Raw genomic sequence first — 26,640 nt, forward strand, 5'->3', positions numbered from 1 at the left:
CCACTGATGTAACTCTAGGGGAGAATTAAATGACTTGAAATAGCAGCACTCAAAACTTAATTAACATGATTCAGGCTGAGTTGTGCAAGTTTGGGGATACAAACCGCCAGTGGTAATAGAATCACACTTGTGGCTAACCGTGACTCACCCCATTGTTCAGAAATACCGACGAGGTCTGCGAGCACTTGTGATGTTTCGATACCATGTGGGCTACAACAACTTGGTACGGGCAGCTGACCAGTCAAGGACAGCGGCAGTGAATTAAAAATGAGGCTCACTCAAACTTCCTGAGCCTGTCGTTTTCTCAAAAACATAATGAAAGAGTACATTATTATTATTGTTACTATTATTTGTATTCTGGTTGCTTGTGTGAAGTTACATGGAGACTGTAACCACTGAACTTACTCCCCCCATACCCCTGCCTTTGATTTTACACTTAATTTATATGTTACTAATAGCCAACTGCTGTCTAAAGCCTTTTTGATTCATGCTCTGTTTGCTTTCCTTCTGTGAGGTTTATGGTCAAGGGACCTAATTTGCTGGCTTCATTATAAACTGCATTTTGGACAAAATATGAACTAATGGGGTTGAATTTAGGCCCTCAACTTTGCCTCAAAAGTCAAACCATGGCTTTATAACAAAGACGTATTTAGCAATGTCATTGGAGCATTTAGCTTCCTGAAGTTCACATATGATTAGAAGTTAAATATCTAAAAATCAATTTATTTGCTTAATAACACTGCCAAATTGAACCCGTCTGTGGTTTCTGCATTATGAAGCCACTAAAGGACTCTTTTGAGGTACTGTGTATGTGATTACTAACTTAACAGATTTCTACCAGCGCTGCTCCAATCAAATCATCGTTCCTCGTGGACTTTGCACTTAGTGTAGCAATGCCGTGTGTCAGGCACTGGTGGATGCTCAGTTTCTGGTACTTTCCCCTATGATCATGCTGATCACCTTGTAGTTTCATTATTTGAATCCAGGTCTGCCCTCCATCCCCACTCCCCATTCCTTGATGGAATTTGGGTACCTGTGTACCTCACAGCCTACAGCATGGGGTATGCGGTAGGTTGAGCCCTGTGTACGTGCAGCAGCTAACATTGAGTGCTTTAGGACCGGACCGGTCCTATTCTAAGCATGTTACCTGAAAAAACTCCTAAAATCCTCCCAACAACTTATGAGGCAGGTACTGTCAGATTCCCCATTTTGCAGATGAGAAAACAGAGGTACACAGAGATATTAGGCCCCTGACCAAGGTCACATACTGGTAAGGGATATGGCTGGATTCACACAGAGGCATCTGTCAACAAAGCCTGGCCTCTCAAGCCCATACCCTTCTGTCTCTCTCCATGTGCGCTGAATGACTCTATGACAGAGTGCCTGTTCTTGAGGAAATGATAATCTGGTCCAGCTGATGAGCTTTACAGCACACATATGACACATCTGGGTAGTGAAGGACTGCATATGATTAAGATCTAGAGGCATGGCACAGATGCTAAAAGCTGTAAGCCTCTAAGATGGCACTTCTTGATGTATGTGAGCATGATAACCAGGGAAGACTTCCTGGAGGAGGTGTGACTGTTTTTGAGATTTGAAGGATGTAAAGACCTTGGATAGGTGACAAAGAGGTGGGAGTTATTTCCATTGTAGGGAGAGAGAAGAAGTGGGGGACAGAGTTCATCCTGGCAGGATAAACAAACCTGGACAAAGGAATGGAAGGACAGGTTGTCTAGATAGGTGGGGGCCTTGAAAGCCAGGCTGAGAAATATAAATACAACTCAAAGAAAAAACATGATTATTTGGTTTAGTGTGTGGCTTAGAAAATCATCTTCTTCGAGTGGGTTCAACATTTAGCAAATGGAATGTGTTCAGAAGAAGGGCCTTGCTGTTTCGGCATGGGAGAGAGCTACAACAATCCCCTCCCTTTGCAATGCAACAGCTGGGCCCATGTCCTTCCTGGAACTTCTCGGAACGGAGAAGCTGCTGCAGTCTGAGATCAGCAGAGTCTTAGGATTAGGAGGGCGTGCATGGCAATTCATCTGTATTTAACAGGGGCTGGTGTCTGAGTTTACCTGGCTGGCAGTCCCGGATACTGGTGACTACATCAACACACGAATTTCTTGAGTTAAGAATTTGGCCTTCCATGTTAAGATCCAGAGAATCCAGCTAAATTCAATGATTCTTCCCCCATCTGCCCACAAAAAGTATTTAGCAAACTCAGCATCTTTCATAAAATCTGGTCCAAAAAGTATATGTGTTCCGAAAAATCCCAAATTGATATCCAGCTAATAACAAGATAGCACATCATCAAACAGTCATCAGGATTCAACTGGGTGAGCATCACACTCTTGGAGAAAGTTATGCACATTTGGAATTCCACTTGAGATACTCATATTTGGCCGAGTTCTCTCTGCCCAATTGGGGCCCACAGCACTGTAGATTCTCAAAAAGAGCTCTTCTCCCAGGGGCTATAGGTGATCCAGGCCTAGGACTTGAACTGGTACATCCTAATACTTGGGCCGGATTGGAGATTCTGGACATTTTAGGTGGAAGGTGTCTCACTGTAGTCTTTTAGATTTTTAGAGGGTATATATTTTTTTAAGCATCATATCAAAAATGTTTTCACAAGTTAGAAAGATGTAAATTTTTCACGTGCCTTAAAGTGATAGAATTTAATATTAGAAGGTACAACCCTCCCCGTAAGAGGCCATCTCCTCTCATTTGACCGACGAGGAACACTTAAACCAGAAAAGGTGAGCGATTTGCTGATACTGAAAACAGCACTACACCCAGACCTCCCGACTCGCACTCCTGTGCCTTCACTAGCTCACTGTGATCTTTCCTAATTTATCTTGGAGGCTGTTCAGATGATTAAGGCTAATTAGAGAGAGTTCTCATTGGTATAGATAATTAGCAGAGAGGTACCGGCTTTGAGTCAGAAATCGTCGGCTTCAGTCCAAACTCTCACTGCCTGAAAGACCTGGAGTAAATCATTTCACTTCCCTGATCCTCAATTTCCTCATCTGCGAAATGTGTATAATAATAGTTCCTAGTGCCCTGGGCTGTTAAGAGCATCAAAAAAGATACGACACGAAAACTTGTTTAATGGACCGTAAAGTACTCTGCAAATCTAGTTGTAAAAAAGGATGAAAATATGATTTTAAAATGTGATAATGTTTGTATTGACATAGTTTATATCTGTGTATAATTTCTCTCCTCCCACTACCCCCTAAAATAAAAAACAAACAAGAAATTGGTTTTAGAACAGGCTGTGTTCCTGCCAATTTTTTATTCTAAATTGAGTGCTCTTGGAAGGTTACAAGGCACAAGAAACGGCACATTCTAAATCATTCCTCTTGAAATACACCAACGTGCTAACAGGGTAGTAGGAATGTGGAAAATCCTTTTTTTTTTAAAGTTTTTTTCCCTTATGTTTTCTCAATTATTGATAATGAAAATGTATTAGCCTTATAATTAAGCAAAAAGCATTTAAAAATAAATCTTGTGGTACATTTGTAAGGGTCTCCATTTGATAGCAATAATAATTGCTTCCATTTATCCATTGCTTACCGTGTGGCATATACTTTACATATATTGCTTTATTAAATTTTTAAAAAATCCTGCCTGCACGATAAGCATTATTGTTCCATTTATGGATGATAACTGGAGGCTCAGGGAGACCACAGCACTTGCCCAAGATTGCACAGCAAAATCTGCGGAGTCTCTCCGATTCTAAGTCCATGTTGTTTTGGCAGTGCCACGCTGCGCCCCTGGATTGAGACTGGGACTTGTCGGTGTTTAACTTTTCTGCTTCCTCGAAATGCTGAGGTCATAGCAAGCAGATTGCTGAACCTGAGGTTGGCACAGCAGTGGACAGAGGCCTGGCTTCTCTTGGGTCAGAGAAACTGGGTTCCAGTCCTGACTGCTGGTTAAGAGCCTGGAGCTTGACCTCACACAGACCCCTTCACCTCTCTGGGGTCTGTGGTTTTTCATCATTAAATGAAGGGCTTGGATTAAATAAATGGCTTTCAAACCAATTTTACCTGCAGACCTAACACACTTTTCCTTTTTTTTCCAAATGAAAATTTTAATTGCCTGGCTCAGATGCTAGGATCTCCTAGGCCTTTAATATCTAGAAGAGATGACTCAAGCTTCAGCCCACACCCTGCGGAAGTACTGTTTCTAGGGCCTCACCCTGTGGGCCCCACTGCCACAGGGGAGGGATCGTGCTCTGCCTATTCTGCACTTCATTGATTCAAGCACAAAATTTAGCTCTTCACCTTGATTTCCACTAAAAGCAACAGCAACAATAGTCATGCGAGTCTCTGTGTGTGTAGAAGAATTTACTGATTATTTTGGGAAGATGAAGGTATTGACAAACAAATAAATGTCCTATTAGATATTCATGCTGCTAAAAGTTTTTTGTCCTTTTTAAAAACTTGAGCTTCAGCCTCTGGTCACGTTGCCCATTCTCCCTTCATTCTTTCCTCCTTGTCCCTTCTTTCCATCTCTGATCATCACAGAGTTCTGTTTCTCATGCAGAGGAGATTCAGCCTTCTCTTTGTGGCTTTCCAGACCCTAGCTTTCATAGTCTCACTTTCCCTCCCAAGCAGAAAATCCTGTCCTTTGCCTAAATAAAATATCCGCCTTGAGGAATTCTTTTTTTTGACAATGCCTCATTTAGCACTTCAGTACATAAAATTGATAAGGAGTGGAGCTTTCTGTCTGAAGCTGTAGAGGAAAGCCCAGCGCCTCACTTGCTGAGGCACCTTAGCACTCAGAGAAGCACAGCTGGAAAACCACTGGACCCCATCATCTTTAAGGTGGGATCCTCTGTGAACTCCTCCCTTCCCTGCCTCTTCCCAAACACGGATGGCCCCTTTCTCCTTTGAAGTCCCACTTTGTCCCAAGGAGAGGTTAGGTGGAGCATCTAAAACGTGAGTTTGCATGTTTCTGTGTAAATATCTGACTCTTGACTAGACTGTTAAAGGAGAGGAGGGGGCATATTGTTATTTATCTCGTCCTCCAGGTGCTTGGTGAGCAGGTCATAATGATGGCTTGTGGATGAGAGTATGAAACGGTGTGTGACTACTCAATAACAGATTATCCACTAGAAAGAAGTGAGCTAAAGGTGACCATATAGACGCGAAAGAAAGCCAACCCTCTGTATTGTGCTTGGGGGGAGCCCGTAACGACATCTTGCCCTCTGTCTTCCTCTATATGTGTGATATCTGGAGCATATCTTGGCACATGGTGGTGGGAAGAAGTTCTGCTGGAAAGCTTCATTGGTAAACTTTTTGTTAGCAGCCCAGTTGGCCGTTTTATTTAGATCATTTTGTGAAAGACCATGTTTGGATTAGTGTTGGGCATAAGTAAATGGCAGTTCTTTATCCTTTCTGAGATGCTCAGATGGCTCACGGAGGTACCGGTGCAGCTGTTGTAGAACAAGTAATGGCATTAGGCGCTGAGTTGGAGTGGAATCTGGTGCCAGACATTTCTGGCAGTGGCTGTAGTTCGAGCGATGCTTGTGGTGAGGAAGCTGTCATTAGTGCTGGGGGCGAGGCCTGTCAGTGGGGGACTTGCTGGAGTAGAATCCTGCATTTCAACACAAGGAAGGAGCCTTCCTCTTGAGTCACAGTCATTAATGATCATTCTTTAAATTCCATTAATAACTGGGAGTGAAGTTTTCATAACCCAAAGTGATTTTATCTGTAATGTGTATGTTTTATGTAGCCCCGCCCTGCTTCCCTTGCTCCTTTTCTCTTCTGGTGAGATGATGTAAACCAAAAAGAGTTATTACAGTATTTTGCCCTCACTGGCTTCTGGGGGGCACTGATATCCTTTAGCTCTCATATTCTGGGAATTTTTTTGGTGAAGGAGGGGGTTTGGTCCCCTTATATCCATCACTGTCCTAATTCTTTTTATAATGGAACTGACAGATAATGAGAACTGCAGCAATTATATCTCAGGGTGAGTTACCAAGCTCTCTCCAAGAATCCAGAAGAAACCCTCACATTTTCTAACCACATGCACATATTCATTCTTTCCTTTTCCATTCTCCCTGCACATAAAGACATATACAGAAAAATAGGGTTACTAAGTTAGAGCACATTCCTGGAAAAGAATGGGTATTTTTTCTGGATGGCTATTCCAAAGGAAATTTTATAATTAAATAATAGACTAAGATTAGCTACAAGTCAAGTGTTGATACATATGGAAAGGTAAAGGTGTGGATGCATACGGAATCGCCTATAATGCTTACCCATTAAAGGCCAGCGCCTCCTCTAATTGTTCAATATCACTGAGGGTTTTTAACAGAGCTACATGCCACATATATGTTTGTGAGACTCAAACGTGCAAGTCCTGACCATTAAGTACAGTTCCCATGGAGCACTCGGCAAAACCATCTTCTCTGTGAGAGAGGTACCTTTACAAAGAGTATTGATCAGATATTCTGTTAGATAGTCATTCACTTCTTTCATCCACAAACATTTCTTAAGCACCTTCATTGAGGTTTTAGAGTCTCCATAAATAATACTTCCCTTCCCTGCCTCATCTTTAGAACCATTTCAAAGATAGTTGCACAGTGAGAGATACGCAGATCAAAACATCAACTTTATTACCTATAAAGCTGATTGGAGAAACAGCCATATAGACTTGCTAACACGGTCACCACTCTCTGAATTAAATTTGTTGCCCAATTTGCTCACTAAGCTTTCACACAGTGGAAAGAGAATGTAGATTCCTGAAGGCAGGCTGACTCTTTCCCAAGTGTTCCATGATTGTCTGCCAGACTTGCTGTGTTAGTCAGGGTTCTCCAGAGAAACAGAACCAATGAGATGTATATATACATATATATAGAAAGAGATTTATTATAAGGAATTGGCTCACACGATTATGGAGGCTAAGTCCCAAGACCTACAGTTGGCAAGCTGGAGACCCAGGAAAGTCAATGTGTAGTTCTAGTATGAGAGCTGGTAGGCCTGAGACCCAAAACGAGCCAATGTTTCAGTATGTCTAAAGGCCGAAAAAGACCCAAGTCCAAGCTCAACAGGAGTTCTTTTTCACTCAGCCTTTTTGTTCTATTCAGTTCTTCAACTGACTGGGTGAGGCCCACCCACAGTAGGGAGGGCAATCTGCTTTACTCAGTCTAGAGATCCAAATGTCAGTCTCATCCAGAAATACTCTCACAGACACCCAGAATGTTTGACCAAATGTCTGGACACCCCATGGCCCAGTCAAGTTGGTACAGAAAATGACCCATCACTCTTGCCAACTAGAGAAGTTACCCCCTCTTCTTCCAGGGAGGCATGGAGGAGGAAAAGCAGTGAGTGAGGAGCCAGACAGAAGCCTGGAGTGCTGCAGTCATGGTTGTTTCTCTCTGTGGGAAACTGAGATGTGGAGAAATAAGGGTTCTTCCCAATAGCAGGCAGGGTGTTAGACAACGGAAATATGAAAATGAATATGAGTCCCTGATATCAAAAACCACATGAGCAGAATAGAGGCCTTAAGATATTTGTTTTAATACAATGTAGTGAAAGCTAACAGAGATGAACTATACACAAAAGGGCTGGGAGGGAACACTGCACTGAGTAGCTAATTTGCCTGGTGTGGAAGGCTAGCATATCTTGCAGGGTATCATTTGACACAGTAAGCACCACATTTCATCTTCACATACTATGTTCCCACTGGATTTTACACATATCCATGAACATGTGTGGGTCATGGGCAGTGTAAATCCTTCTACAAGAGCACCAGGTGCAGTGACCAGTGTGGGATTAAAGGAATTATCCAAATGATGGCTTCTCAAAGGGGCGGAGATACCAGTATGTTAGCGTGTAAGCCAGTAATTGAAAATTCTCTGGTTGTCACCACCACTGTCCCTAATTATTACCCAGTTAGCTTTGCATTCCTCAGATGCTGCTTTTTTTTAGCTTGGAGATGACCTGAATCTTTTTGTTGTTCTTCCTGTTGGCCTGCTGTCAGTAGGAGACCAAGGGGAATAACTGACAATGAAATGCCAACCAGTTGATTGAGTAAATCTGAGACATTGCAGTCTCATGGGAAGGGTCTAGGGTTTGAGGTTGAAGGATCTGGATTCAACTCCACTATTTATTGGCTCTGTGACCTTGGGCATGTCTTTAAACTTCTCAGAGATTCTATAAAATGAGGATGTTAATAAGAATAATGATACTTTATAAACTTACGCTGAGGATGAAATAAGATAACGTATGTGATAGTGCTCTGAAAAATGCAGTGTTACCCAACCTCAGTTATTATCTGATGAGACATTTGGTGGAATGGCAAGTTACAACAAATGGCTGAAACATTGCACAAATCTTTGGCTTTTCCTTTTCTTCTGCTGTTCTACCTCCTCCCCAGATACTGAATTCTTTCCTTTCATTATGGGCTCATATCCACTCCCTGAGAGAAATACATAAGAAATGGTGACCATGACAGTAAAGCGCTGCATTTACATAAAGCCTCTTAGTCCAACATGTTTTACAGGCTGAGTCGTTAGATGCTGTTGAACCAAATAAACTCAGTTTATTCAGCATGGGGCTTTGTCTCGGCTGGGATAATACCACTCACTGAGTCAGGCCTCTGCAAAGACTGCATCCACTCTGGCTCAGCCCTGGGCTTCTGTTACCTTTATGGGTTAAAAAAAGAAAAATCGAAAGTGATATGAGAAAAAATTAAGAACAAGCAATATCTCACTTAGGTGAAACTAAGACTTCTAGAAACCTCAAGCCACCTAGATTATGATAGAGTACCCAGAAAAGAGCCTCCCTATTTAGGCCTACCTCCATCCTCCCCCCAAAATCAAAACCACATCAAATGGAAAAATAATTCCCCTAATTATAAAAGAGGGGAAAGAAAAACTGAAACATCAAAGAAACTGATAAAAAAAATTACATATAAAAGTTCACCAGAATGAGGACATTTCCAGTAGAGGCATGCATGCCTCACACACAAGTATCTGAAAATTACAGGGTTTTACTGGCAGAGATTTCAAGGGTCATCTGTTTACTACATATATCAAATCATTATGTTGAGCACCTTAAACTAATACAGTGTTATATGTCAATTATATCTTGGTGAAACGGGGTAAAAATGTGAAAAAAAATTCAGTTTACTGTAACAAACATGTCTTGATCCCCTCCTGTGTGTCAGCCTTGAGGAGAGAAAGATGAAAAGACAGATCCACTTTCAGAGGGAAACACACACACACACACACACACACACACACTTTGTAACGTAATGGGGTTGTGTAATACTTACAGCAGGAATGAAGAATAAAGGGTTTGGAGAGCATTGAGAGGAGACAGTGCAGATACCTCAGATGTTTCAGAAGTCACAGAAAGGTCACAGGGGAGATGGAACTTGATTAGGATCTTGAAGGGTAAGAGTCTGTACAACCCCGGGGAAAATGGAAGGAAGGATCTCAGGGAAGGGAAAGGGCATGAGCTACGGGAAGAAGTGACAACCATGAGGAACAACCAGAAAATGACTAGTGATTCATTTACCTGAAGGGGGCAGTTAATGCTGAGCCTGGGAAGAGAGGCAAGACTTTTAAACTCTGGGGAGTTTAAAAAGCAACTTAACTTCTCTGCCAGAAGTTAAGAATATGACCAGCTGGGTCCAAAGTCTGGCTCTGCCACCTACTAGTTATAGGATTTGGGGAAGTTACATGACCTCTCTCTGCTTCTTCATCTGGAGAATGGAGAAAATGATGTAAAGTACCCATCTCGTAGAATTTTTGTGAGGATAAAAGTAGGCAATACATGTAAAGTACTTAGAACAGTCTGGTACATAGTAGGTACTCAACAATTATTATTATTAAGCTTATTGTTGTGGACTGAATTATCTCCCCCCAGTTCATATGTTGAAGTCCTTACACTCAATGCAACCACATTTGGAGATAGGGCTTTTAGGAGGTAGCTAAGGTTAGATAACGTCATAAGGATGGGGTCCTAATTCAGTAGGATTGGTGGCATTATAAGAAAAGGAAGAGAGAGATCTCTCTCTCTCCATGTTCATACACCAGGAAAGGCCATGTGAGCACGCAGCCAGAAGGTGGCCATCTGTAAGTCAGGAAGAGAGCTCTCGCCAGAACCTGACCATGCTGGCATCCTAATGGTGGACTTCCAGCCTCCAGAGCTGTGAGAAAATAAATTTCTGTTGTTTAAGCCACCCAGTCTGTGGTATTTTGTTATGGCAGCTCGAGCTGACTACTACATTTATAGACTAAGGATTGCAAACAAATGACAAAAGTAATATCAATAAATGAAACCACTTGTTCTTAGAAATGCAATAGTATAAGATTAATGAAAAAAGCTCAATGATAAACTGATCCTGGGCATGTTTGACAGATACCTGGGAGTGAGGGAGCCTGGTGAACTGTAAGGCAACAGCCAGGTCAAAAGTTTGCGGCCAGCACTTGGGTTGAATCAATTGATTATTGCTGTGTGAGAAACTGGGCCTAGTGTTCCAGGACTGTCTGACATTTTAAGGAAAAGAGAGACTGTGGGTTTTTTGTTGGGGTGGTAGGATTTCTAAATTTTGAAATGTTGACCAAAATACTGTGAGGGCATAAAAGTAAAACCTGGCCCATAGACCACTGAGCTGCTCCATCGAAAATGCTTAGAGACCAGTGCTTGAAAAGACTGGACTGGGGAGAGGAGTGACCAGTGCCAGGGAGACTGATTGGGAAGAAGAATTGGGAGGTGGGAAGAGACTCAGATTTCTAGTTAGACCTACATTCAAGCTCCATTTTAGCTCTGCAACCTTTAGCTAATATTTGGATCTTTCTGAGACTCAGTTTTTCAACAGAAAAATGGTGATGAAAATAATGCCAGTGTTATATGGTTCTTGAAGGAATGAATGGAAAATATATATAACGTGTCTAGTGAGCACTTGAAAATATTAGTTCCTTCTCTTCTCTCAGTTGCTAGGTAAGAGCTTGAACAAAGGAGATAGTGGTGAAATGAAGAGGATGCTATGAAAATATAGGCATAGAATGACTAGGATTTGATTGGATGAGAAAGACTTCAAAGTTGATGACCCTTGGGAGGGAAGGGATAAAGAAGCTGTTAACTGTGGTTCACAGGAGGAGAGAGATTAATTACTTGTGTTTTAGATAAATTGAACTTGAGGAGTCTGTGGAACATTTGGGTTGAAATGTCCTACTATTGTCCAAATAAGTGTACGTGGAGAGCAGTTAGGGATAGAGATAGAGTTTTGGGTGCTATCATCTTGGAGAGAATAGTTGAATCCGTGGGAGTAGTTGGGACTTTTCAAAGAGATCATGTAGTGTAAGAAGATAACCAGGCCCAGGATGGCCCGGGATGGTGCAGGAGAGAGTGAGTGATGGAAGGAAAGCCAATGTGGGAAAATAAGGAGGAATAGCCAGAGGGGGACCCATAAAACAATGAGCAAGTAGTACCATGAGCAAGGGAAGGAATATTTTAAGAAGGAAGAGCTTGTCATAGAAATATTAAGTAAAATGAGAATAAAGAAGAAAAATCTTCGTTTTTGTAATTTGAAGTTTACTAGTGACCTTTAGATCAGTTTGATGAGACAACTAACCTCAGGTAGCCTGACTTACAAAAATCAGCACTGGTGACACCCCATCCACTTTTTGTCTGCTCTTTCCTAACTCTCCAATTCACCAAGGAAACATTAAATTATGTTCAGAACAAAGAAGGTATATTTGCATTTGAGATGAGGTATTTCCAGAAAATATGTTGTAAATTAAGCCTGATTTTCCTATAGCAAGAATGATACAGAGGAGGATTAAGCTCCTGACACAGGGCCTTGTGCCCAGTGTTTTATAGGCATGAACACAAACTCCATATTGAATTAATTAATTATAAATGATAACCATGTATAATATAAAGCCTCTTCAAGTATACATAATTAAACAGGGTAATACAAAAACCAATCGCATAAATTATATTTAATATGAGGGAATAGCATAAATATTAAACAAAGTTATTATTTTATTTCCTGACATTCTTTCTCATTGGCAAGTGATGGGAATTTCAGCATCATAGAATCAGAAGGAATCCTCTGGAAAAGTTTTCAAAGACATTCTGAGAAGATTTTGAAGGCTATTGGGGCGGCTTGCTGTCTTGATGAAGAGCTGATGGACCATGTTTTTATTCTCTTCTTTTTCTTATCATAGTTTCCATAGTAAGTGTTGGAGGCCAAGATGTTGCCTTTCCAGCTACTATCAAGAATAAAGTCTTTCTGCTTTTCTAATCTCCCATCTCCCCAGGATTAGCACCCTTCCCTTATACCCTGAGGTTATTCAAGGAGTATGGACTTTGAACCACATATAAATTACATTTTAAAATGTTAATTCTCTCACCTTGCTACTCTTCACAATGTCAATAGAGGCTCAAAGCTTTCCTTAAATGGTAGAAAACTCTATCAAAATAAAGTTTGATCCAGATCTGTGGCAAGTTTTAGTGAACCTCAACAATCACCGGAGTTTTCACCCTTTCAATGGAAGCTTTAGAGAAGTTGTGTCCTATATGATTGTAAAGAAATGAGACTGCTGTTTTAATAAGCAATGAGAATTTCTCATTTATAATAGGAAATATTTATTTGTGTTGTACTTTGGAATTTATAAAACACTTCCTATATATTAACTCATTGTAGTCTCAAAGTGCTCTCATATATAATAGCAGGGCTATTATTATTATTTTTAGTTGTTACAGCTGAAGATGGAGGATCAATGAGATTAAATGTCTTTTCCTGAGCAACAGACCCAATTAATAAGGACAGAACAAGGGACTAGAACCCAGGTCCTCTAACTCCTAAGCTGATGCTTTTCCTAAGAGGCTGTCCCTTCTAATGAGCAGTCCCCATTCCCTTGAGATGCTGTGCACTAATTCAAATGTCGGTGTAATTGCTCAAAATATTTTTCACAAATTTATTTTTAGCTATGTTTTCTCAGCCACACTAGAAACTTGGTCTCAACATTATCCATCTTCTCTCATTACTTGGAGGTCTACCATCTTCCTCTCACACCCTGAGGGGTCAGTGCTGCTGTCTGTTGTCTGTTGCAGATATTTGGGAGAAGTCTGTGTATACATGAGCCAGAGTGTTGAACCAAGACTAGAGTCAGGGAACTCCGTTAAAGCCTCTTAGGCTGCTGCTGGAATCACTTGGGGTCACTTGTTTGTCACTGTCCTGCTCTCTCTGCTAATAGCTGATCCCATGGGTGTAGCAAGCCAGCTCCATTATTAGGAATTGTTGCACATCAGATGGTCAGAAGTCAAGCACTACCTATCCCTTCCTTATGAAAGCAGGGCAGTACATCACAAATATTTCCATTAAAATGATTATAATTTTGTTTCCACATTTTGGCTTTTTTAAAGTATGTTTCATTTCTTTGAAAATTTTGCTTATGTGAAATCTCTCCTTCATTTATAATACCAGTAAAGAGTTTGGAGGCCAGCCTAAAATCACATTCAGACCATGAAGGGATGTCATTTATATTGATGATAAATAGAAATAGAAGGAGAAGAATGTTTATGACAAACTTGAGTGAATCACCAAGTGAGATAGTATAATTTCCTTCTGGATATCTCCATAAATAATATATTATCTTTTCCAAAGGGAAATGATGCTACTAGGCTTTTTTCATCTTTCCAAAGTAGTTCTTGTCTTTTGAGTGATTCTTTTCTTTCTGACGTGATGGATTTGTCCTCTTCAGCTATCCACATTCTCCTTGACCAAGGTTACGCATTTTCAAAATGGCTGACCCAAGAAGAGTATGTTAGGGTGTTCATTACAGATTAAAAGTGACATTTTTTTGTTGGTACTAACCTTTAAGGTCTTTATTGAGATCATTCCAAAGAAGGTAAGTGTGATTGAGGGTGTTTGTGTGACTATCTATAAGGAGACCGTCCTCTCAAAGGTGCTGAAGGCACCTCCTCTCCAAAGTGTGTGTGTTTTGGAAGGAAGGAATTGGGTATACTGGGGCCTATTTAGAAGGTGTAATGTTGTACCTTCTTGTAAGGCTGAACAATGTTCAAGAGGGAAAAACGGTGATGGTGGTGATGGTAGTGAGAGCAACAGGGAAAGGATAAGTCCATAAGGTGATAAAAATATGAGACTCTCCTGGCCCTAACATCTATGACCAGATTATGAGCTCTGAAGAGGCTCTTTAACTAGACAAGGGGAAGCCCTTTTCTGATGGGCTTTGTGCAGAGCCTGAGGCAGTGGCTGCACTGGTATTTCAGGACATAAGCCAGGCAGACCAACTGTCACCCCATTGTTGTGACCCTATCTCATGGTCACAGCAGGAGATGTTGCCTGTGATTCAGGAACGGGGGTTCCAACCCTGGTACTTGGGGGGAGTCTGAGAGAGCCAAACAATTTGGGTATAATGCTTCCTGGAGATGAAGGGACGAAAGGGTTACTCTCTGAATACTTTGTCTGTTTTTCCATTACTCGCACATTTGTCTATGACACTTATTATCTTCCTAGAAATAATTTTTTAACCACCTCATAGGGCTTCCTAAATGTGATGGTTCCATGACTCCTTGAAGGGTCCTGCTATACTCCAGGGTCCTTAAGAAATTTTCAGTTTGTCTTACAGGTTCCATCACTTCTGAAATCCTTTGGGATTATTTTAGCTCCATTCTTACTGTAGGTTTACAATCCCTTATCTAAAACTCTTGGGATCAAACGTATTTCAGAGTTCAAATCTCCTCAAAAATAATGTAAATTACATAATATCCCTAGTAGTACACCCAGTAACACAAGAAATTAATATTTCCATAGTGAATGTATGAACATTCATGCTAAGGGGATAAACAAAGAGCATAAAGAGCCTCATGTCAATTTGCATCAGCTTTCGGTGCCACTAGATTTGTACCAAATTTATGAAAAAAGATTTCAGCTTTCAGAGCTTTTAGGATTTCAGGACTGTGGACAAGGGCTTGTGAACCTATATTACTGTTGTTAAACATCATTAAGGCCAGGAGAGTGACAGGTACAACTGGAGGTCTCAAGTGGAGCAGCAGAAGATCATTTCCCTTCATAGTAGGCTGAATAACGGCCCCCAAAGATAACAGGTCCTCATCCCTGGACTTGTGAATATTATCTTACATGGTAAAAGATGTGACGAAATTGAGGATCTTGAGATGAGGAAATTATCCCAGATTATCCAGGTGGGCCCTAAATGCAATCACATGTATTTTTTTGACGGAAGTAGAGTGAGATGTAACATACCCAGAGGAGGAGAACACAATGTGACGGCAGAGCAGAGAGAGATTGAAGATACTGGTCTTGGAGATGGGAGCGATAGAGCCACAAGCCAAGGAATGCCGGGCGTCACCAGAAGCTGGAAGAGGCAAGGCCCCATTCTCCCTTCAAGTCTTGGGAGAGAGCGCAGCTCTGCTGAACCTTGATTTCAGCCCATTGAGACTGATTTTGGACTTCTGGCCTCCAGAGCTGTGAGAGGATTACTTTCTGTGTTTTAAGTCCCCAAGTTTATGGTCATCTGTTACAGCAGTCACCCCAATGAGGAGCGCCTTAACCTCCCTCACTCAAGTCCTTCAATGCTAGTCACTCTTTTTGGATCAGCTGTCTTTCCACAGTGACTCCTTGGGTGTTACTCAACTTCTCCAAATCTCATTTCTTCATTTGTAAAATGAGGATTATAATACACACCTCATAGGGTTGTTGTAAGAAGTAACTTAAAAGAAATGTATAAAATGCTAGCATATCACCGACATAAAGTTAGTGCTCCATAAATGCTAGTTTATTTTTGACATGCCTATTCTCTGAGAATCCCTTTATAACTTTCCAGGACGTATGAATTTACATTTACGTGTGAGTCCATCTATATTGCAGAAAGAGTCTATCAATCAAATCTCAATTTTTCCTCATCTAAAAGATTTTGCCAGCCTATTTGTATTCACCAATGTCACGATGATGATGCATTTGACGTCTAAGAGTGTTAGATGGCTAAAGACACACCAATCAGTCCTGGGAGGCTTAGTTTCTATTTTTATCCCATACTTTTCCACCTTTCCAAAGGCCAGAGACTTGGAACCTGGTGTCTTCAATCAAACCAATGCTAATTTGCCTGACAAATGCTTAGAAATGTGCCCATTTGCAGATGCGTATGCATATTGGTACTTGGTAAAAAGTCTTTTTCCAAAAGTAGGGAATCATATTAAAGTACAAAAAAAATCTAAGGGGCTCATACACTTTGAAAGGAGGCAATTGGTAACTCCAAAATTGCCCAAGCTCATATAAAGAAGAAGAAATAGAACAAAAAATTCATGAGAGAGCGCCCACCAGGAGATAAGCCAAGAAGAGAAATAACTAATGTTGTTCGAGCGTCTATTAGGGCGGGGTGTGGTGCTTGGCACAGTTGCACACCGAGAGGTGTTTCTTCTCCTGAGCTCCAGCCAGACCTAATGTTTTTGATAGTTTATAGAGTGTTCCGCTGTAGCTGTCCTCATCTGAACAGGACTTGTTTTACTATTTACGGGTATATAGCCTTATCCCTTACAGGTAACTATTTTTTGAGCATAATGTACACTTAAGATACATTATTCTTTTAGGCAATGTAGTTTTGTGGCCTCCAAGAAATGTCTTAAAGTCTCGGGGTAACTGAGAAGTGTCCACAACCCCACTGAAAGGCCAATCTGACTTTAAGGCCACAGAACGTGAGAGCTGCCAAGGCCACAGCAAGTATCTAGGACCACACTCTCATTTTACAAAGGGGGAAACCGAGGCACAGAGGTCCATACACCCAACTCACAGTGGTCTCACAGTGTTAACGAGCGAGATAAGACCCAAAGCGCTTGCCTTTCTGGTGAGAGCTCTTTCTGTCTCACAATGAGGTGCTGTTAGTTGACTCATGGTTTGCTCCTTTCTTGACTTTCAATTTCAGCCTTTTCAAGGCTGCAACATCAGGGAAGAGAAGGGAGTCCAGAACAGGCCTAAGAGTTTGGAGATCCAGATTTAGAACTCAGCGCAACTCCTGATGAGGTGTGACCATGTGAAGATCATTTACTCTCAATTTGTCTAATTTTCCCCATCCAGGAAATGGTTTTCACTGCCCCCTATTCTTTTCTTGCACAGCACTTGTCACAATTGTCATTATCTAATGTCTCATTCCTGCTCTAGGGTGTGGAGGGTAAGGGCACAGACTGACTTTGGAGCTACACTGCGTGGGTTCAAGTCCTGGCTCCACCACTTCCTCACTGTGTGGGAAAGTTACCTAATCTCTTTGTGCCTCAGTTTCCTCATCTGTAAAATGAGGGTAATAATAGAAGTCATCTCAGATGTAGGAAAAATGAGTTAATAGGTGTAGAATACTTAGAACAGTGCCTAGCACATATTAAGCACTATCTGCCTACTTGTTCTATGATTTCCTCATCCGTCTCCTTCACCACTCTATCTCCAGGGCCAATTGTCTTAGTGATTGAATTCCTGCCTTTCTTTCCAACCTTATCTCTTGCTGCTCTCCCACTGGCACTAAACTATTTGCATTTCTCACCAAGTTTCCTGACGTTTCCATGACCTCGTACAGAATTCTCCTACTTGGAATATCCTTTCCTTCACAGTTTCCAAACAACAATATGATAAGAAAAAGACCAAAAATGAAAAAGGGACTGAGAACGGGAAAGATTCTCCTGGTTTTCTTTAGAAAAAGAGATGACTGAATGCAAAAGGTAGTGAATAGGCTGCACACTGTAAAGAGTAAGACTCCCATACATTAATTTTCATGACCCTCTGAGGGTAGAAACTTAGCTCACTCAAGCACACGAGCAGTGGTTGTCCAGGGCTTAGTAATGACCAGCACGAAGTGAGTGCTGCCATGCCCAATTACTCATTCCAGAGTACCAGAGTGCTCCACAGAGTCCTGGGGACATGGTCCCTAACATCTGAGGAGAGTTGAAAGCTTTTCCCCTTTGTCTTCCTACTGTACTGCATCTGTGTTTTTCTTCCATTGTGTGCTGTGTAGATCCATGTTTAAGGTTTTAATTGTTTTGTGTTGTTGTCTTTGTTTTTCCCTCTGACACCCTTTGGGCTTTGAGGGGGCTGGGGTCATGTCTTAGTCATCCCTATATGCTGACATGTAGGCACAGCTGATATCTGATGTGCCTGGCACGTGGTTTTAAGATTCTTATTCCTTGGATCCTTGGACACCAAACCCTTCCAGTTCTCTTCTAGACTCGCTGATTCTTCCTTCTATTTTTCTTGGCTGGCTCCTTTTTCTTTGCTCGTCCTTTGGTGGTCCCTGGGTTCATTTCTCTTTCTTCTCTTCTTATTCTTCATGCTCAGGGTGCTCTCACCTGATCCCGTGGCTTCAACCACTTCCTACAAGCAGACGTCTCCACAATATATCTGTGTCTCCTGACATGATCACATCCTTCAACCTAACCGCTGGCCAGCCATCTTTACTTGGATGGTTCATAGCTAGTCTACTTCTAAAACAGAACACAACCCACCTTGTCATTTAAAAAGTGCTCTTATAAATCTCATTTTGGATAAATATCCCAGCTGGAAAACTTGGACTTTTCATCTTTCTTTCCTGCCACATCTAAGCAGTCTTTAAATGCTGAAAATGTAGAATTTATATTTCACATTTTTGATCCCTCCTCAAAGTCTCCATTTCCATTGCTTTAGTTCCTGTCTTCATGATCTCTAGTTTGACCTACAGAACAGCTTCCTAACTCCCTCATAACAGTCACATTTTAGAAGAGTATGGGCCAGATGTTTTGCAGACTGTTCCTCAATTTGAGTTTCATTATGTTTAGAGTCAAGTTATACATTTTTGGCATAATACATAAGTAATGTATTCTTCCTTCCCAGTGCATCACATCAGAAGGTACATGATGTCTCTTTGTAATTAATAAGTAATTCGTGTGAAGATATTTTGAGACCATCTAAATACCCTATTTCCTCATCAGATTTTCACCAAGTAGCTTTGTTATCCATTGATGATTCTTGCCTGAATCAATTATTACTATGATGGCTGCAAAACAGTAATTTTCTAACTCCATTATTCCCTTGACATTTTTTAGTTGACATTCTATTTTAATTCAATAACATATTTACTAACAGTGTGGACTCATGAATTATTATTTTATTCAATGAGGTATAATCCCTTAATGTCATTGTTTATTTTGATGTTTAAATTGTCCTAAATATGGCCAGTGGGAGCCCCTTCAAGCTGGCTTCTGTGTCCTTTTGATAGGTTCTCATAACTTCTTGAGCATGTCTTTATTTCTAGCATAAGGAGATGTTTTATCACCTTCATTTTTTATGAATATTTTGACCAGCTATAAAATTATTGGTTGGTAGTCACTTTTTTTCAGTATTTTAAGGATGTCTTTCCATTGTCCTCTGACATCCATTGTTTTTTGTGAATAAATTAGCTCTAAGACTTATTACTACTCCTTTGAAGGCAATATGTCTTTTTTCCCCTCCTCTGACTACTTTTAAGATTTTCTCTTTGTCTTTTATTTTAGCGTGTTTTACTATGTTGTGGTTAGATGTAGTTTTCTTTATACTTATCCTGCTTGGGTTTTTAAATCTTAATCTGTGGTTCGATGCCTTCCCTTTTTGGAAATTTCTCAAGTAGTATTTTTTCAAAGTTTGTTTCATGTCTCATGTTCATTCTCCTTTCTTTGTGGGACTCTAATTACATATGTTAGACATTCTCGTATCTCTTTTACTCTTTTTCCTAACTTCCATAGTTTTTCTCTCTGTACTTCAATCTGGTCTAAATTTACCTTTATTCTGGTTTACAAATTATATTTCTATTCTGTCTTATCTGCTGTTAAATCTATCTCTTGAATTCTTAATTTCAGTTATTCTATTTTTCAGCTCTATAAACTCCGTTTGACTTTTTTATATAGATTATAAGTCTCTGCTGAAATCCTCTATATTTTTCTCTATTTTCTTGAACATAGTTATTTTAATGTCCTTGTCTAATAATTCTAATATGTGAATCATCTGTAGGTCTGTTTCTGCTTGGCTTTTGATCAGTTGGTTCTTTTTTTTTTTAACACATCTCATAGTTTTTAGTTGGATGCTGAACATTGTATACTAATTGCATTAAAAATGACAGAGAGTCTGGATAATGTTATCTTCCTCCTAAGAGGGTTAAGATCTCTGCTGGCAGCAGGGAGTACATGCAGATCACATTAATCCTACTGAAGATTGATTTCAGGGCTGTTCTGTTTTGTTTTGGCTTTACTCCTAGGATATAGACTTTCCAATATCTGAACTAAGAGCCTGGAATATTTACCAGGGCCATTCCACATTGGCAGGCCTTGAATTCCTTTCTTCATCTCCCCAGAACCACAAGCTTCTAAAATCTTTGCTCAGCACTCTGGCTTTCAAGCTACGGGTTCCTCATCATTTTTTGGAGTCATACCCTGTGTACAGCTTAGAAATTGGCCCAAGCCTCAAGTGGAGTTTCTTTTTTTTCTCCCCAAAACCCCAGTACATAATTATATTTTCTAGTTGTAAGTCCTTCTAGTTCTTCTGTGTGAGCCACCACCACAGCATGGCTACTGACAGACGAGTGGCGTACTTCTGTGCCCAGAAACTAAACCCCAGGCCGCTGAAGTGGAACGTGCATACCTTGAACTGCGAGGCCATCAGGGCTGGCTCTCAAGAGCAGTTTTAATGGAGATTTTTAGGCTGACTTCCCTGTGGTTTTCTTCTCTTAAGTCCCCTCAAGTCCCAGCTGCTTCAGCTGTCTTAAACTCTAAGATCCGTCTTCTCAGGCTGTTGTAATTAACACTTTCTGCTAGGATTCTATTCCCTCGTGCTAAAAATTTGCAAATGCCCATGGGGAAAAGCTAGGTGAATGTGGATCTCACTCAGAGTGCTTCCCTTCTCCCAAGAGGTCAGAGTCTCTCAAATTCTCTCTGTGTTAGTTGCTTTCCAATTTTTAATTTTTTTTAATGTTTCTTGTGCAGGTTTTATAGTAGGTTTTAATGGGGAAGAGCTTAGTCCAAATCAAGCTTGTTGAAGGCAAAATTTCTCTTTTTAGTAATTATATTAAAGATTTCAGAAGTATCTTTCAAGCTCTCTTTTTATTGGTTTTTAATATTTTAGCATTATAGTCAGATAATATATAGTTTATGGGATATATTAATTTGGACCAAGTAAAGTTGACATTTTTATGGGTCAGATACAGCTGAATATAGGTACTTTAAAAAAATCTTTGATCTATAGTTCCTTTGCAATTTATTGATGCTTTTGAATCTAGAATATATCTGGAGATTTTTATAATGTATCATGCATGCTTAGAAAATAATATACATTTTGTATTTGCTGGAGGTACTCTTTAGTTTCTTTTTCTCTTTAAAACTCTTGCTGGACTTCTGGTAATGCCCTTAAAGTGGCCATAAGGTAGGGCCATCTGCTATAAACAATGAGGTACTAAATTCCCCACTTGGTAAAAGGAACCATCATTACTAGAAGACATATACCTTCCTCACAGCTTACTATGAGGAAGCAGAACTGACTCAGCTACCACCAAACCCCTCTTCTCCTGTCCATGTAAAAGTACTATGGAGGAGAGGGAAGAGGTAGTAAAAATCAAGACATTCTGGTGCCATACTGGAGCCTGAGGCAAAAGGAAAAATCAGCAATACCTATCCTCTCTTTATTTAAAATTTTCATATTTGGTGCATCCTAGATTTCTTTTGTCTTAATTTTGATTTTCAAAAAGGTTACACTGAGCTAAGCAAAATAAGTCAGACAGAGAAAGTCCAAATACCAGATGATTTTACTCATACGTGGAAGATAAAAAAACAACAACAAACAAATACATAGACACAGAGAATAGATTGGCGGTTGCCAGAAGGAAAGGTGAGAGGGGGAAGGGAGAAAGAAGTAAAAGGACGCATGCGTACGGTAACGGATGGTAATTAGACCTTGGGTGGTGAACATGATGTAGTCAACACAGAGACTGAAATATAATGATATACACCTGAAACTTATATAATGTTATAAACCAATGTTACTCAATAAAAAAGAAATGTTACTTTGGAATACTATTTATCTTGATTACTGAGTTTTTTGGTGCCTCCCTAATTTTGTGCCTGAGGTGGGTGCCTCCTTGCTTCATCCTAGTTTGGTCCCCAGATGTTTGGCATTGTAGGAAGTGCAGCTCCTGGTGAGCGGGTCTTGCTTCTCTCCTCTGGGTGGAGTGGGCCTGGGGATTCTCAACTCCTTGAAGCAATATAAGCTGACAGAACCAGGCTGAACCAGAGAGAGACCAGGGAACCTCCCAACTACCAATAACTGACTAGGTAGATAGGATTTCTTATTCCAGACACCAGAAGAGTTAGGAAAAGGCAGAGTCAGCACCAGACTGAACTTGACTTCTTCACCTAGAGTGGAGAAGAGCAGAGAAAGAGGGTACTGTGGCCTCTCCCCACTGCAGTTTCATGTGTTTCAACCACATTAGGAGAGGAGAGAGAGGAGATTTATATTGAAACTGATTTTGAAGTCTTAACTAGATTGAACTTTCAGTAACCAACAGTGACCAAAGAGTTAGGGCATTTGTCCAAGTTGTCATTAAAGCATGCTAAAGGGGCAGTTGACAGTGTAAGGTGGAAAGAGATTCTTGGAAATGGTAAAACCACTTCATGCTTATCCTCACCGAGTTTATACCTCACAATAACTGGTTGCGTATATATTGATGATAAATGAAGTTCATTAAGGATATTATTCACATCTTTCATATCATTGCTGAATTTTTATCTTCCTGATCTGTTAGTTTCTGAAAGAGGTCTGTTATATCTCTAACTACTATTGCTGATTTAGCTACTAGTTTCTTTAGTTCTGCTGGCTACTGCTATATAAAATTTTAGGCAATATTGTTAGGTGGGTGTGTGTTCATGATAATTATACCTTCTTGATATTGTCTCCTTCTTGTAAATACGTTTCTTTTTCTCTCATGGTTTAAATTCTTTTTTTTGTTTGATATTAAAATTTTTAGCCTGGTTTTCTGTGGGTTCATATTTGCCTAACATATTTTCCAATAAATTAACCTTTTAGTGTTTCTTACATTAGGATTTATTTCTGAAGTTTAATTTAATATTTTCTATTTACTATTTATTCTTTTGCCTTTCCCCTGTGTTTTTCATTGGATAAATCACATTTTATTTCATTGCTCTGAAGATGATACATTCTACTTTTATTCTTTTAATGAATACTGCTAACTTATTTATACCTATATTTCTCTGCAGTTTCCTTCCATCAACATCAAAATCTTATCAATATACATATCTTTCCTCTGAACGTAAGAATTTCAGCACTCTCTTGCTTCCTTTTCTCTATGGCTATGTTTTTGCCCTACGTCAGCTTTTGGAATTTTGACATGGTCTTTGATACTCTTAAATATCACTTTATTAGACCTTAAAATCTTTCCTTAACTTTGGGATATTCTGTCATTGCTTCTTCACTATTTCCTCCTCTCCATTTTCTTTCCCTTTTCTTTTTTTCTTTTGGGACTTTTGTTGCCCAGATTTTGAAAATTTCACTTCAATGACCCTTTCTTTGATTTCTTTCATCATTTTATCCCTTCTAGTACCTTCTCTTCTATGGCTGTATCCATTCTGCTCTTCAACCAATCCAATCATTTTTTTTAACTTCAACTACTATATTTTTCATACCTGGTAATTTTGCTTTATAATGTTTGCTCCCACTTTATGCTTTACATTATCTACTCTTTGTCCCTCTCTTAAGACACTTATTACACATTTCAAATTCTTGTTTTGTTGGTTTCATTTATTCGATCTCTTTGGTGTAGGCCATTCCAATCGTTGCTCATTTTGCTGATGCTTGTCAGATGTCTTATTTTTCTCCCCTATGACCTCGCTCTTTATTCCCTTGGGACCCCTAGCTGCCTTTACTAGTCCTGTCAATATGAGAGGAGGGGCAAAATTCTAGATCCTGGCCTGTTCTCTTCGGGGAAGTTTTTTTTTTTTGAGATGAGCATGATGGAAAAAAAGAGCTTCTAGAGATGACTTTTCTGGGTTTAACGTGTCTTTATTTTTATCTTTCCATATGTTTAATCTTTTTTTTTTTTAAATTTTTTGTTTATTGCAGTAACATTGGTTTATAACATTGTAAAAATTTCAGGTGTACATCATTGTACTTCTATTTCTGCATGGACTGCATCATGTTCACCACCAAAATACTAATTACAACCCATCACCACACACATGTGCCGAATTATCCCTTTCACCCTCCTCCCTCCCCCCTTCCCCTCTGGTAACCACCAATCCACTCTCTGTCCCTATGTGTTTGTTTATTGTTGTTATTATCTACTACTTAATGAAGGAAATCATACGGTATTTGACCTTCTCCCTCTGACTTATTTCACTTTGCATTATACCCTCAATGTCCATCCATGTTGTCACAAATGGCTGGATTTCATCGTTTCTTATGGCTGAGTAGTATTCCATTGTGTATATATACCACAGCTTCTTTATCCATTCGTCCCTTGATGGGCACTTAGGTTGAAAAGATGTTCAAAATCACTAACTATCAGGGAAATGCAAATCCAAACTACAATGAGATATCACCTCACGCCCGTCAGAATGGCTATAATTAACAAGACAGGAAACAATATGTGTTGGAGAGGATGTGGAGAAAAGGGAACTCTCATACACTGCTGGTGGGAGTGCAAACTGGTGCAGCCACTATGGAAAACAGTATGGAGATTCCTCAAAAAATCAAGGATAGAACTACCATATGATCCAGCTATTCCACTGCTGGGTATTTATCCAAAGAACTTGAAAACACCAATTTGTAAAGGTACATGCACCCCTGTGTTCATTGCAGCGTTATTCACAATAGCCAAGACTTGGAAGCAATCCATATGTTTAATCTTACAACGATGTGGTCCCAGCACAACCTACAGAGTGGAGGGAAGAGGGATGGGGAGGAAATGCTTATGGGGTCAGCCAGCTCACCGATACTCAATGACATTGGCCCCCCACCCTTGCCTGGTGTCATTCCTCTAACTTAGCTCCAGTGCCCCAAGATGGCTTTAGGTTTCTAGAGCTGACTTTCTAACCCAGCGTAGCCACAGTGCAGCAAAGATCCATTTAGAGGAAAAAAAACGGCACAACTAGAAATCTATCCCCCATCCTGTCTCTCCTCTGAGGTCCCTGGCTCTCTCCTGCTCAAGCTGCCATTCCCCTCCCCCTACACTAGGCCCACCTTCTGCCTCTGTTAGGATTTCTCACCACTTTTGAGATTTTTGGGTACATGGGAGGATGAAGCTCTGATACCCGTCAACCTCCTTATATCCTGAGTCATCCTCTATGTCCAGTTCAGGGGATGAAAACAACGGCCCATGCTCATTTGCCATCACGACCAGGGCTGTGAATAAATAATCTGTTTCTCATTGATTGGAAATTAAGGCCTACAATTCTCTGTCTCCATCAGAGACAAATTTTTGCAGCAAAATGATTGTAAATGGCCTCAACATATATAGAGTTAATAAATAAAACAAAATATAACTTTAAGATCTTTTATAGAACCTTCAAGACTTTTTTCCCTAGGTTTCTACTCAATATTAATTTTTACCTCAGGGAGAAAAAGGACCTTATATAAAACTCCTTTATTCTCCCTTCCCCCGTTTATATTAAATAACACAAAATTATTTTAATAATGTGATGTGGAATCTAGAGACAAAACACGTTGGTCTACAAAAGGGAATCAATTTATTTCATAAATCACATTCTTCTGCTCCTTCCAGCAATTTCCCTTTTCCCTGGGAGAGGGTTGTTATTGTGTTCTTTCTGTGGCTCTTTGTGTAATTTTAATTTATCATTAAGTAACACTTTGCTTTTTAACATAAAGAATTCAGTGTGCTTGATGGAGCAGCACTCCATGGAAAGTTAGTTCACAGCAACAACTGTTTGGAGCAGAGGAGTTTATTAATTTATCAGAACCTTATGTTCAATTTCAGATTTCTCAGTATAGGAACCAACAATCAGCTGCACCTGTTGCCAATTACAGTATTAATGGCACATCAATCAAAGAAAAATCACTGCGAATAAAGATTATGCAAGCCCAGTACTCATGTCATTTTTTGGAAGTCATCCTTTATTTCAGAAAATAAGTGAGATCTACAAACCATACCCTTCCATCTGCAGTCTCCACTTTTCCTCTATGATGATTTTAGTGGCTGAATGCCTTAGACGGTGAGGGCAAATGCATTTTCCACCAGAGGAAACCGCTGTCTCATATTTAAAAAGTAATAATGTTGCTGTACATGTGGAGAGTGGCAGGACCCTGTTAACATTTTTACGAAGCTTGACAAAATTTAATTATTAGGTTTACAAAAAGCAGGGAAGCACTACCACGGCTCAAGATGGATGGAATTTTCATTGCCAGTACAGGTTTCTGTGTTTACTTAGAAGAAGAAATTCATGGTGCTAACATGGGAGAGTCTAGCAGAGAGGGTTTTGCTTTTTAATGCCTTATTTTGAATAGGTTAATGTTTTCTGGGGGATAGAAGGGGTTGGGGATGGCAGTGGGAGGGCAGAAGCCGTTGAAAGAACATAGGCTACAGAAGCAGACAAATGAATCTGTGTTCCAATCTTGGTGGCTTGG

The sequence above is a fragment of the Diceros bicornis genome, chromosome 4 (genome assembly GCF_020826845.1).
Source record: "Diceros bicornis minor isolate mBicDic1 chromosome 4, mDicBic1.mat.cur, whole genome shotgun sequence".
NCBI classification, from domain to species: domain Eukaryota; kingdom Metazoa; phylum Chordata; class Mammalia; order Perissodactyla; family Rhinocerotidae; genus Diceros; species Diceros bicornis.